Here is a 13,447-nt window from a genome sequence, read left to right on the forward strand (position 1 = left end):
CAAGACTGGCCACTTACTACTCTAAGTATCTCCGTACCTGCATGCCACTGAGCTTAATTCTCTTTTTCTTTTTCTTTTCTTTTCTTTTCTTTTTTTTTTTTTTTTTTGGTTTTTCGAGACAGGGTTTCTCTGTGTAGCCTTGACTGTCCTGGACTCACTTTGTAGACCAGGCTGGCCTTGAACTCACAGGGATCCGCCTGCCTCTTCCTCCCCAGTGCTGGGATTAAAGACGTGCGCTGCCACGCCCGGCTTTAATTCTCTTTTTCAAAGTGGGGAAATGAGAAGTGCTGGATGTGAGGCCTGAATGTGCTTCCACTCATCGTGTGTTGAGAACCACGTCCTAAGCTCTGGGGGCTGTGCTTGGATTCAGCCTTGAGCAAAATGGCCTGGGCTCCTGGAGCTTATTTATATTCTAGACCAGGGAGAGAAAAATAAAAATCTGTGTTATGCTGGACGGCAAAGTGCTGGGAAGAAACATGGAGCGGGGAGAGGGGACACACAAAAGGTTGTGTTTGTAATCCATTCTTGGCTGAGAGTTGCTAGGAGCCGGGCGTTGATCTCTATCTCCGGCATTTATCACAGCGTCAGCTGGATCTTAAGTGCTGCCGTAGCAGTGTTTCCTGAATGGAAGAAGTGACTTAGTAAATGCCAGTGCGGGGTTTATCTCAGGAAATCACGGGAATACTGCTTACCTGGGAGCTTTCACGGGCTTCCAGTCAGGTCGTAATGATGTCAGCAAGAACTGTGCCCTTCTCTTCTCCTTGCTCTTGTCAGAGCTTTAGCTCTCTCCCTTTCCCCTCTTCTCTCTTAAACCAGTTTATATCTATATATCTATATCTATATATATTTGGAAACCAGAATTGTTTTAAAGGTACCTTTAAAATAATAAATCCTTGATTTTTAAGGGTCCATGAATTCTCTCAGGATTTTGCTAAATAAATAAAATAGGAAACCATTTGACAGATGACTCACTATATCAATTTTTAGAACTTAAGGTATTCTATGGCGTTCTGGAAAACAGGCATGCTTATACTACTTACAGCAGAAGCATGTTTTAGAATACTATTCAGTGTCCGGGAACAGTGTGCTTCAGGGGTAGTTAAGGCAGTTAAAATAACCACTGTGCAGTGCCGTGTCATACATATAAACTACTGCAGGCTACAGAAATGACTGAGTTCTTCCTTGGGCTTTTTAAAGCATACAAACATACAGCTTTTTAAAAACCCATGCTATTAAATATTCTGTCATTCTTATTTTGAAGTGTCATAAAACTGAATATAAAAGGAAGAGGAAAGCGTTATATACATGACGATTTCGTAGATTGGAATATCTACCTAAGGTTTACATGGTCTGGTGGACTGAGACTTGCTACAAGATACAAGCATTACCCCGAGTATTGGAAAACAGCTTACTTCCTACCATGTTTGATGAACAAATTAGATAATATATTTTAAAACGTGTTATGGATTTGACATATTTTGCAAAGCTTACTAAAGTTTGCAAAGATAGGGACCGTTTACTGCTCTGTCTCCTTTATAAGTATAAATATCATCACAAAATATGTTCTCAGTGCACATTTGGTTACCTTACAAGGATTTTGCTTTGGTAATAAACAGTTCACAGGTACAAACTGCACCTCAAGCAATTTTATGGCTCTAGATTACCTCAGCTTTGCAGTGGAATTCCTTGTCACTTGTTAGTATGTAAGAGATTGAAAGAGGTGCCTCCTCACCCATGCTGGGCAAGTGCTCTTTCCCTGTTACTCATGATTTAACAATGTGGTTGACAGTGCTTTCTACTCCAGTTGTACGGTGCACATAACCTCCATTTAACTGTATTATTTCCCGAGCCATTGATGCTTTTTTTTTTTTTTTTTTTTTTTTTTTGGCTTGAAGCCCTTAAAATGAGTGCTCAGTTGAATCCAGGCTCATAGAACTGCTCTGGCACCTTTGACTGCTCAAACAAACCGCTACTACTTCCGCCATGCAATTTTGTTTTTGTTTTTAGACAGGGTCTTTTAGTATGTAGCTATGGCTGTCCCGGAACTCACCATGTAGACCAGGCTGGCCCACCTCTGACTGGGATTAAAGGCATGTGTCACCAATCCATACCCAACCACGTTCTTTATTTAAATCCTTAACTCATTGTTTTTCTACTGAGGAGCTATGATAGCCCTTTAAACATGACCGATACCCAGCAGATGTTTAATTTCTCCTCCAACATACCATTAGTTCATGATTTTAATCAAATGAAGGCGAATTTATTTCCTGAAATGCCACCCTTGACCCATGTTGAGCAATTATTGTTCTGAGTACTTTTCATAGTTGTTCTCCCGACTGAAGACAGTTTATCATAAAACTTATTTCAGCTGTGTATTAATATACTAGAAAGAAGCTGCGGTTACTTTCCCAGTTCCGGTAGGTAATGTCAAAGTATTGCTTCCATGTGACTTCAGTTCCTCACACTTCTGTCACAGCTGTACCCGGTAATGTTCTTCAATTAAGGTAGAAATGACACTCGATGTAAAATTCTAGTGGCTTCCACTTCCTAAAGCATTCCAGTCAAAATCTGCTTAGTAAAGCGTCTAATCTATTATCTAAGGAGCTATATTTAGTTATCGTTTTTTTCTTAAGCATCAAGTTCAAGCCTGGGGAACTGCCCGGGTGCGGTTAAAGGTGGCGAGCTGCGAGCTGGGCCAGGTGCAAGACTCTCAAGAGATCGATTTATTTATTTATTTATTTATTTATTTATTTATTTATTTATCTCTGGTCAACTGTTTCCATATAAAATCCCGCTGGTCTGCGCTACCGCAGAGGAAAGTTAACAGTAGCGCTCCTCAATCATAAACTAACTCAAATGTATCCAAGGCAGGTTACGTCGGAGGTCGGGCTGGGAGTATGAGCTGGGATCTGCGCCTCTGGGACCAGGACAAGCAAACGCCCCGAGGGTCAAGGGCCACTGCAGTAGAGGGGAGGCTGCTAATGCGCCCCTCGTCCTGGCCCCGCGCGGAGACGAGCAGCGAGGGACGCGCAGCCCCGAGTTCCCCCCAGCGTCTTCTTTTCCCGGCACAGACCTAGAGCAACCGCAGCGTGGAGGGAAGCGGGAAGTCGCCCGGCAGGCAGAACGGCTGGCGCCGGGGCGGAGAGAGCGCGGGGCGGCAGCCGGGGCGGAACGCACCGGGAGCCCGCGGAGTTCGGCCATCGCGCTCAGGCCGCTTTCAGAACGCTCCCAGCCGCTTCCGCAGGCCCCGCCCCCGCCGGGGTTTCCCCGCCGCCCGTCTCATTTGCATGGCGCGCCCCTCCCCCGCTGCCATTGGCCGGTGCCGGGCTCCGCCCTCCCCCCCCCGCCACCGCCCCTCCTCCGCGGCAGGGTTCCGTCCCCCGAGCGCCCGGAGCTGCGGGCAGCGGGCGGACTGTTAAACCGCGGCGGCGGCGGCGGCGGCGGCGTCAGCCGGGGCGGGAGCGGGGCGCGCTCTGGAGACGAGTCGGCGGCGCCCCGGGTGGGGGGGAGGCGGGCGGACAGCTAGAGATCGCCTCGGCGGCCCCCACCACGGCCGGACCGAAGGTGCGGCGGCGGAGGGCAGCCAGGGCGCCCCAGCAGGCGAGTGGCCGGCGTCGCAGCGGCGGGCAGAGGGGGGTGGGTCTCCTCGGCGGGGGCCGGCGGCGGCGCGGGGCGGGAAGAGCGGAGCAGACCGCCGGGTGGACTCGCGGGCTCGGCGTCCGCCGGGCAGGCCCCTTGCACCCCGAATCGTCCTGGCCGTTGGAGTCCGGGCCCCGGCACTGGACCGTGCTTTGGGGCAGGGGTCGGACCGCAGCCAAATTTAAACGGCTAAACCTAACAGCCTTGGCAGACTCGGAGGGGAGGGGAGGGCGGGGCAGGGGGCGGGCCTGGACTTGTGTCACGTGGGGGGAGGGGCGTGGCCTGGCAGGCCTCCCTTTTGTTTTGGCTGGCGCGTGCGCAGAAGGCAGAACACGTGGGTTTCCCCCTCCCCCCCCCCCGTTGGGTCTGGGTCGGGCTCTCCTACCCCCCCAGGCCGGGAGCCTTCGCGGCTCTTGCGGCGGGGCGTGGGTATCGCTGAGCTGTCCGCCTTAGCATCGACATGTATTTTTGGTTATTTGGGGCCGTTATGGGTTTGGCATTTAGAATAGTTTAGGATGGAAGGGATTGTAGTGGTTTATTGAAGGGTAACACGTTCGAGTTTGTGTTGCTGCTTGTGCCGAGGGGAGGGCTGTTTAAAAAAAAAAAAGTAGCGTTTGGTAGGAAAAAAATAAACGCAGGACGGGGTTGTGTGGTCTCGAAACGCGGGGAAGGAGCTGTTGGGCTTTGCCTTGCAAGGCGCGGCGCTGCGTGGCCGTGTCAGGTTTTCCCGGAGAAGGGACGGTAGCTGCTTCCCTGCCCTAGCTGTTCCCTTCGCGGGTTAGGGGGAGTTGTGGGAGTCACCTTTCTGACTTTGACTCCCCCAGGTTGAAAGCTAGAGAGACAAAAAAGATTGGCTGCCGCCACCTCTAATTAGTTTACCTTCGTGTCTGTAGGAAGGTTTTAAAATCCTGATTGCATGGGGCAAGTGTGTTAGCAATATAACTTTCCCGAAACTATTACTGAGCACAGCTAGCAAAACAGGCAGGATTTGGCGGTAGGAAAAGTAGCTCTAAAAATAACTCGACAGTGGAGGGGGGCGGGGGAAGTGCAGGTGTGGAACGCAGATTGCTTAAGAGGCTTCATGCCGGTGGTTGCTTTCTGCGGTTTCCAGAGAACTAACTAGCTGTTTCCTTGGGCAAGTCACAGCCTTGCCGATACATCTGTTTCCTCTAGTAAAAGGTTTCGTAATGGTCCCTGCCTTAAAAGAGTTTAATGAAGATCACGTGCTTTGTGTTAGTGAACGTAACTCTCCACGTAATGTGGTGGTTTAACCAAACGTCCGTTTTTAACAAAGCCAGCTTATTTTCGGAATTTTAACAATAAGCGGTGAAATAAGATATATTTGGTTTTCGCCAGATCTGTTGCGCTTTTTGTTTTGTTTCTGGGCATGTAACTAGGCTGGCTTCGGAACTTGCCATCTAGTCCAGGCCCCTTTAGAGCTGACTTTAGGAGGGCGGGCCACCTTCTAACTCTGCTGTAGCTTTACTGTTAGCTTCTCTTCACGGTTTGAAAGATCAATGTCAAGTCCTTCGTAGCTTTGATCTACAGAGATTGTTATTACTCCCCCTGTCACAGCCTTTATAGAATATTTTCTTAAATGTGAAACTTGTAATCTTGACCAATAATATCACACACAGATCTTGGTCACAGGTGTCTTTTCAAATAACAGCTGCTAATTTTCTTCCACATTATTATAATGTTGCCTCGCAAACTTTGTATTTCTTTGTATTTTCTATCATCTATGTGTAATTTCCCCCTAAAACTAGGGAGCATACATTTTCAGTTAATTTTAAAGCAGGAACATTAAATATTACTAAGTGACATTAATATTCTTTGAATAATAATTTTTATTGCCTAATGTTTCATATATATATATATGAGTATATTTTAAGTTTTTCCTAATGGCAATGTTAGGGATTTTTCTAATGTTTTGTGTAAGTATTATTACACAAGTCGTTGAAATAACATACTCCCCCTTCCCCGTTAGATTGGTAGAAGAGGAGTTACTGAGTCCGAGTCTTTTTTACTTTTTTAATGCTCTTTATGAGACTCTTCAGCTTTGGGAATGTGGTTTTAATTTACTCACATAGAGGTATGAATGTGTCTCTTGTCATATCTTTGTCCATCACTCAGTATTGGCTTTATGTGGAAAACCTTGTTTTAATTTGCATTCTGTTCCCATCCCCCACCCCCACGGACATATCTGTGGTATGTATTTCATTTCCTAACTTACTGTTAGGTACTGGATAGAAAGCTGTTTCATATTTATATTCAGTGTATTAAATAATGGATGCACAATAAAGACTTGTCAATTGGCTGCTAATATTTTAACTTTTTTTTTAACTTATAAGAAGTCAAGAAATTGTCTTTTCCTTATTTGTCTTAAGAATACATAGTTGGGGGCTGTAGAGATAGATGGCTCAGTGGTTAAGAGCACTGACTGCTCTTCCAAAGGACCCGGGTTCAATTCCCAGCACCCACATGGCAGCTCACAACTGTCTGTAACTCCAAAATCTGACACCCTCACACAGACACACATGCAGACAAAACACCAGTAACAAAACAAAACCAGCCAACTAACAAAACAACTGACAATGTAGTAACTGATTGAGTGCTTGTTCCTCAGGGCTAGGTCTCATTGATCTTACTAGTGTTCTGTTAAATATTCCAGTAACTTCCCAGTGTCTTAAGCATGGCATATTCAAGTCTTCACCTACTTTTTCTGCTTGTATCATTACTTACAGTTTCACCCCTTTCAGTCTTTCAAGGAGCTACCTGTCATTTTGATCATTCTAACTTATCTTGCAGACTCTGTGTTAGACAGATAAGATGGTTAGTATGTAAAGTCTTTGTTTTCTTTCTGATTGTTCTTGGCAGCCCACTTGTTACTGCCTATGGCATTTTTTGCTGCCCTTTAGTCTGTCATAAAGTTTATGCTCAGGAAGGCATTCTTAGAGTTTTCATGATGTCGCTCATGGGTTTAGATATTTCTTGTGCATTTCCCTTTAAGTTTGTCTTTACTGTATTAGTTGTTAGTTGAAGGGGCAGAAAGCTGCTTCCTTTAGCTTAGAACTGTATTTAAGGTTGGTGTTGGTCTGGTTTATCAAATTGTTACAGCAGAGAATGAGGCTGCTTTGTAGAGCGAATGACAGTGGTAAAAATTAGCAACTAGTTCATGATTAATGTGGTACATATCTGTTCTTGTTTACTTCATTACAGTACTGTAATAGAAAAGTATACAAAATAACTCATAAATAGAATCTTCAATATTTTTAGTATGTTATATTTAGAAAGAGAATCTATGTAGTTTTCTAAATTTCCCCCCATTTTCTCTTGAATGTTTCATTTTGTCTTTTAAGGACAGGCTGTCACTGTGAGGTCTGAGTCAGCTGGAAGCCACACAGGGGTTCAAGCCTGCAGCTTATCTTTCTGTTTCTCCTTCATGCTGGGATTTTGCTTGGCCACAATGGAAAGTTTTAATACTAAATGTTATTTATATACTTTCAAAAACACTTATTTTTATATCTATACAAAAACTCAGCTATTTATAACATTGAAAATTTGCTAATATTTTAAATCATTCATGAGCTCGGCAATGTTTCAGGCTCTTTTTCAGCTCTATAAAGCCCATAATTCTTAAGTTATGTTTCTAGTAGTTAAAAAAAAAATAAAAAATAAAAAACTGTCGGTGGTAGTATGTCATCAGTCTGAGTTGAGCTGTGTGGCATTACATTTCCAAAACGAATAGACTGAGCAAACATGTGATAATGCACTTTTAAATGTAAATGTCTGCATCCAAACTTGTACACACAGGAGAAGCTTCATTTGTATTCTTATGAGTCAGGCACTTAGAGTGGAATAGTAACAGTTTTCCAAGTATGAGCTGTTTGATCTGTTATGTGGCCACCCAAGTGGCTTTATCTTTAATTAAATTCCTTTAGTCTTCAAAGAGAATTCCTTTTTAGGCATAGTTTTCAAAGTGGAAGAAGCTCTTGCTTATAAACACCACAGACTACAAAGTGCTGAGCTCACCATACTCAGCTCATGCCAATTAACTGCAGAGTTTGCTGTAGCTGAGAGTTCCCTTAAAAGTGCATAAGGAAATCTGGAAATATGCTATATTTTGTATTTATGGCTTTCATATTCATTCTCTCTCTCTCTCTCTCTCTCTCTCTCTCTCTCTCTCTCTCTCTCTCACACACACACACACACACACACACACTTTAAAATATTTTTTACAAAAAAATGGGTGTAGCCTGGTGTGATGGCGCATGGCTTTAATCCCAGCACTCAAGAGGCAGAGGCAGGCAGATCACTGTGAGTTCTAGCCCAGTCTGGTCTACAAATTGAGTCCAGGACAGCAGAAACCCTGTCTGGAAAAACCAAAAATAAATGAATAAATAAAATAAATAAAAACGGTGTGTATATCTGAGTGCCTGCTTGAGGGTTTGTGCATATGAGTGCAGTGTCTGTGGATGCCAGAAGAGAGTGTTGGGTCTCCTGGAGATGGATGTACAGGTCGCTGTGAGCCAGTCTACCTGGGGCTGGGGTTGAACATAGGTCGTCCTCTGTAACAGCAGGATGTGCTCGTAAGCTCTGAGCCAGCTTTCCAGCTCTTAGTTCCTAGTTGTGAGAGATTAAACATTCAACCAATACAAGCACATTCTCCTTAGTGGCTTCTTGCTTTGTATTGTATTTTACCTTTATAAGAACAAGCCAGAAAATTTGAATTCTCTTATATTTTTAGTAATGTTTAAAAGTCCAGCTTGGGCCAGGGAAATGGCTCATTTTGTTTGGTGTGGGTGCTTGCCATTAAGTCTGATGACCTGAGCTGGATCCTTGCAACCCTTGTAGTGGAGCAAGAGAACATCCATTTTTACTGATTGTCCTCTGACCTCTACCATAGCAACGCCCCCAAAGTAAATGTAAAGACAAAAAGAGACTATCTCAGATTTAGTTACTTTTCCTTATTAGCATGGGTTGACTTCATGAAATATTTAAGTCGTATATGTGGAAATAAGATTTAGCCCTGCTTCTGGGTTCTTCTTTCAACTACTGTTGGTTGTTTTAAATTTTTATTTTTATAGGTGAATGTGTGTCTTTTTACTTTTACTTAGGGTTTAGCCGGGCGTGGTGGCCCACATCTGTAATCCCAGCACTAGGTGGATCTCTGTGAATTCGAGGCCAGCCTAGTCTACAACGTTAAGTCCAGGATAGCCAAGGCTACACAGAAACCCTGTCTCAAAATAAAAACAAACAAACAAACAAAAACAAAACCCAGAACAAAACAAAACAAAAATGGGTTTATCCAAATCTAAAGTTCAGGAGTAAAACTGGAGAGAATATTTCTCAAAGACAGTATGGAATGTTTGTATGCATTCTAGAATATAGAGCATAAAAAATCTGAAGCAGCCGGGCGGTAGTGTGGCACATGCCTTTAATCCCAGCACTCAGGAGGCAGAGGCAGGCAGATCACTGAGTTTGAGGCCAACCTGGTCTACAAAATGAGTCCAGGACAGCCAAGGCTACACAGAGAAACTCTGTCTCGAAAAACCAAACCAAACCAACCAACCAAACAAACAAACAAAAAAAACCAAACAAACCCCAAAACAAACAAACAAACATAACCATGAAACAATACAAGGGATAGGAAGACAGATTTAATATTCTTTTTTTTTTTTTTCAGGAGGAACAGTGGTTCTTACCTAGATTATCAAATTCAAGTGTGAAGGTAGAAAGACTAGATAGTATTTAAGTAGTTATCTTCAGGAAATGTCAAAAATCATTTGAAATATGTAAGTTAATAACTTGTAAAGATTTGATTGCAAAGTGATTTAACCAACTCAGTAATAATTTTCTTGGCACTTATCCCACTATGTAAATGCAGGTTTTGAAACATAACTGTTTTTGCTGTGTTTTAAGATCTCCAAAGGAATAGATCACATTTAGTTAATGCTAGACTCATAAATGCACCATGAATCTTAAAAGTGCAGTTTAAGCAATGAATGAAACGTCCTGTGGACAAGGCAAAACCTTCTATTTGTAATAGTACAATTTCAGAGTAACTGAACTCTTAATTCTCCGTGAATGGCCTTTGGATTAAATTGTAAACTAAAATTTTAGAATATATGGGGCAGTTTTAACAGTATAATTCAGTTAATTGTTCTTAATGGATTAATATGGTTTTATAATAATGAAGTTAGTGTACACTAAAAGAAGGAAAAAAGTGGCTAAGTTACAGTTTTTCTCATCCTATAGGAAGTCTTTTGTGCCTTTCTGTGTCTTTAAGAATAGTGTATATTTGAATCAGGATTGTTCTTGAAAGACTATTTACTTGACAGATTGTTTATAATACTTGTGATAAACTTTAATGCTACTCATAAAAGCATAAAATTTCTCTCTGCCAAAATACTAATGAATCTTTTAATAATTTAAGATGAAGTGTAAACTAAAAAAACCTGTTGTAAAAATGAAATATAATTGGTTTTTTAGATTATCAAGAACTCTTGACTTAGCTGAGAATCAAGACTGTAGCTGCTTTCTTTCAAAGACTACTGATATTTTTTAAGCTTGTAGTATTTACTTTAAAAAAATCTTATTGGCTTGATGTTTTAGTGTGTGTCTTTGATTAGAAAAAGATTATTTTTCCAAAACATTTTCCCCCATCAAGGTCATTAGACTAAACTTTTAAAGAAAGTGCTGCATTATACTTGAGTATCTGAGAGTGTACTCAAAACAAATAACTCTTAGCAGTAGTAGTGGTGTCTGGAATCATGGCACACAATACTTTTGTAGTTAGACATTTTTAATTTACCTAGGATTAAATCTCCACTCCCCATTATGTGTGTAGTTATAGACTGATCAACATGCTTTTTAGAAAATGATTGGAATTTGTCTTCTTTGTATTGCCTAGACTACTGTAGGTGCCTAAAATATACATATATTTGATTAAGATAAATTTGTAGATTGGAAATTTGTAGTTAATGGTTGATTCCTGGTTATTTAAGGAATAATACACCTTACATTGTACTATCTAGCACAGTAATCCCTCACCACACAGACTTGAGCATTTGAAATGAGGCTCTTGCTACATTAAGATTGTAATTAAAAACAAACAAACAAACAAGCAAGCAAACAAACACTGCCCCCTCAAAAACGCCCTGGGTTTTTGAAGATTTGCTACACATAAAGATTACATACAGTCTCAGGGGCTGGAGAGATGGCTGAGTGGTTAAGAATGCTGTCTGCTCTTCCAGAGGTCCTGAGTTCAATTCTCAGCAACCACATGTGCCTCACAACCATCTATAATGAGATCTGATGCTCTCTTCTGCAGATAAAACACTCATATACAATAAATCAATACATAAATCTTAAAAAAAAAAGATTACAAAGCGAGTCCAGGACAGCCAAGGCTATACAGAGAAACCCTGTCTCAAAGAAACAAACAAACAAACAAAAAGATTATATACAATCTCATTAGGAAATTTTTATTAAGTAAAAAAGCCAGGTGGTGGTGGTTCACACTTTTAATCCCAGCACTCAGGAGGCAGAGGCAGAGGCAGAGGCAGAAGGATCTCTGTGAGTTTGAGGTCAGCCTGGTCTACAGAGTGAGCTCCAGTTCAGACAGAGCTACACGGAGAAACCCTGTCTTGAAAAGCTGGGGGGAAAAAACCAAACAAACCAAAAACAAAACAAAACAACAAGACCAGGCCCACTATGCCAGGCTCATGCAGGAGGACTATGAATTTGAGGCCATTCAGTGCTACATGGAAGAACCTGTCTCTTCTTCCATGTCAAGGGCTTCTTCCAAATCAAGGGCTTATTCACAGAGAACTGCACTAATACAAGTGAGACCGAGCTCGATACTTGGCACCACAATCACATGCAAATGCGATAAGAAATTTTAGTACATAAATTAAAATTTTGTTGTGAACATACAGTAAGTGACATAATTTCATGTAGTACTTGAACACAGTGTTTATTAAGGGACATAAAATATATGAATTGATTTGACATTTGTTCCCCTGAGCTTCCTGAATATATGGTTTGATGTCTGATGTAGAGGAAAATATTAGATTTATTACTTCTGTGGTTTATTTTCTTTTATCATATATATATATATATATATATATATATATATATATATATATATATATATATATATATATTGTCTTTCTGTAGTTATCCCATAATGTTCTACATTTGTATTTTTTGTTCTACTAGGTTTTTTCTTTTTTTCTTCAGTCTTTTTGTTTTTTCAAATTGCAATTTTCTATTGATACATCTCTTATATTTTAGAGCTTTGTTCAGCCATATCACGTTTACTAATTAGTCCATTGAGGCAGCTCTGTGTATTGTGGATGTGTTTGTATGCATGCAAGCTATAAAAAGCAGGCAGAGGCAAGAAGGCAGTTTGCAAGAGTCAGTGCTTTTGTTTCACTGTGAGGGTCTTGGGGTATTGAACTCAGGCCTTCAGTTTTGGTGGCAAGCACTTTTTCCTGCTGAGCTATCTCTGAGGCCCTGACACCGTGTTTTTGACCTGTAGAACTTCCTTTTGGTTCTTTGTTAGGACTGGCATTACTTATCTATTGTGTTTTGCTTTTCCCCCTGATTAACTGTCCATTTTTTAAAAAATTAATTCTGGTTGCTTTAAGTTCCTTACCTGGTGGTCTCATCTTTTAAAACTGTATTATTTTTCCTCTTAGAGTGCCTTATAAGCTTTTAAACTGAAATCTGGAGAAATGTACTGTGTAAAATGAACTCTAACAAAATGTTTAATAACGACACTGATAGCCTGGTGGTGAGGTATGCCTTCTAGTGATTCTGCGCCTTAGGGATGAGGCAGGATGGGAAGAAAGGGCTGGGGTTTGGCATTTCCTGTTCTGTGAGGTAGAATGCTGGAGCTCAGTGCATCTTTACAGTTAACCAAAGCAAAGTCCAGGAGACTTTTCAACAGATTTCTTAGAAATATTCCTAGTTACTTGTCCTGTCCTTATTTGACCTAGTATATCCACTTTTGAATACTACTTGCTTGTCTTGGTAGTACTCCTCAGTTTTGTTGTTTCTTACTGATGGTGATACCTCTTTCTCCTGTGAGGCCATTCCTCTCTTGCAGCTTGCTCACTTTCACACAAATATTGCCAAGCTCTCTAGTCTTGGGCCTGGCTCCGTGTTTTCCCCCTCCCCCTAGGTAAAGTCCTGCCCCTTGGCTTTAAATACTATTTATATGCCATGCCTTCTCCAAGCCCTGTCTCTAGTTATGACCTCTTCCTTGAACTCTAGATTTGTTTGGCTGACTCCACTTGGGTGGCTGATGCACACCTTAAATATAGTGTGCCCCACACAGGGCTTGAAAAAGAAGAAACTGGTTCTCAATCTGTCCTGTTTCAAAAATATCACTATTGACCGTGCATTTGCTGAAGCTAGAAAACCAAGGCTCATTTTTGGTTCTTTTTTTTTTTCTTTTAAAACCTTACAATGTTGATCATCAAACATTTTGTTGACTCTACCCTTGAAACATATTTAAATTGAAATTTCCTCATTCTTATTAATACCACACTAGTCCAGGCAACCAATTTGGCTTGCTTTGAATCAGTAACCACCTCTCTGGTTCCTCTGCTTTCCAAGTTTTTCTATAGGATAGCCAGAGGGAGTAAGCTTGCTTGCTTGTTTCCTCCTCTCTTTGTTTCTCTCACTCCCTCTTTCTGCCCCTCTCTCTCTCTCTCTCTCTCTCTCTCTCTCTCTCTCTCTCTCAAATCAAGTTATTTTCTCACTTAAATTTCTAATGACTCTGCTTCAGTTTAAGTAT

At 41.6% G+C, this 13,447-nt stretch overlaps 1 protein-coding gene across 6 annotated transcripts in view; it reads left to right on the forward strand.

Moving 5' to 3' along the window:
* Nucleotides 1–3,336: 3,336 nt before the first annotated feature.
* Nucleotides 3,337–13,447, forward strand: part of KANSL1L (KAT8 regulatory NSL complex subunit 1 like) — an 85,816-nt gene continuing 75,705 nt past the window's right edge. For 3 of the 6 annotated variants that reach the window (XM_084780648.1, XM_084780649.1, XM_084780647.1), the window contains exon 1: nt 3,337–3,600. The gene's annotated coding sequence lies outside the window, so the exon portion shown is untranslated. The remainder of the gene's footprint in view (nt 3,601–13,447) is intronic. The other 3 variants (XM_084780644.1, XM_084780650.1, XM_084780645.1) reach the window with 2 other exon arrangements.

Source organism: Acomys minous (genome assembly GCF_964271855.1).
Source record: "Acomys minous genome assembly, chromosome: 4".
Classification (NCBI taxonomy): domain Eukaryota; kingdom Metazoa; phylum Chordata; class Mammalia; order Rodentia; family Muridae; genus Acomys; species Acomys minous.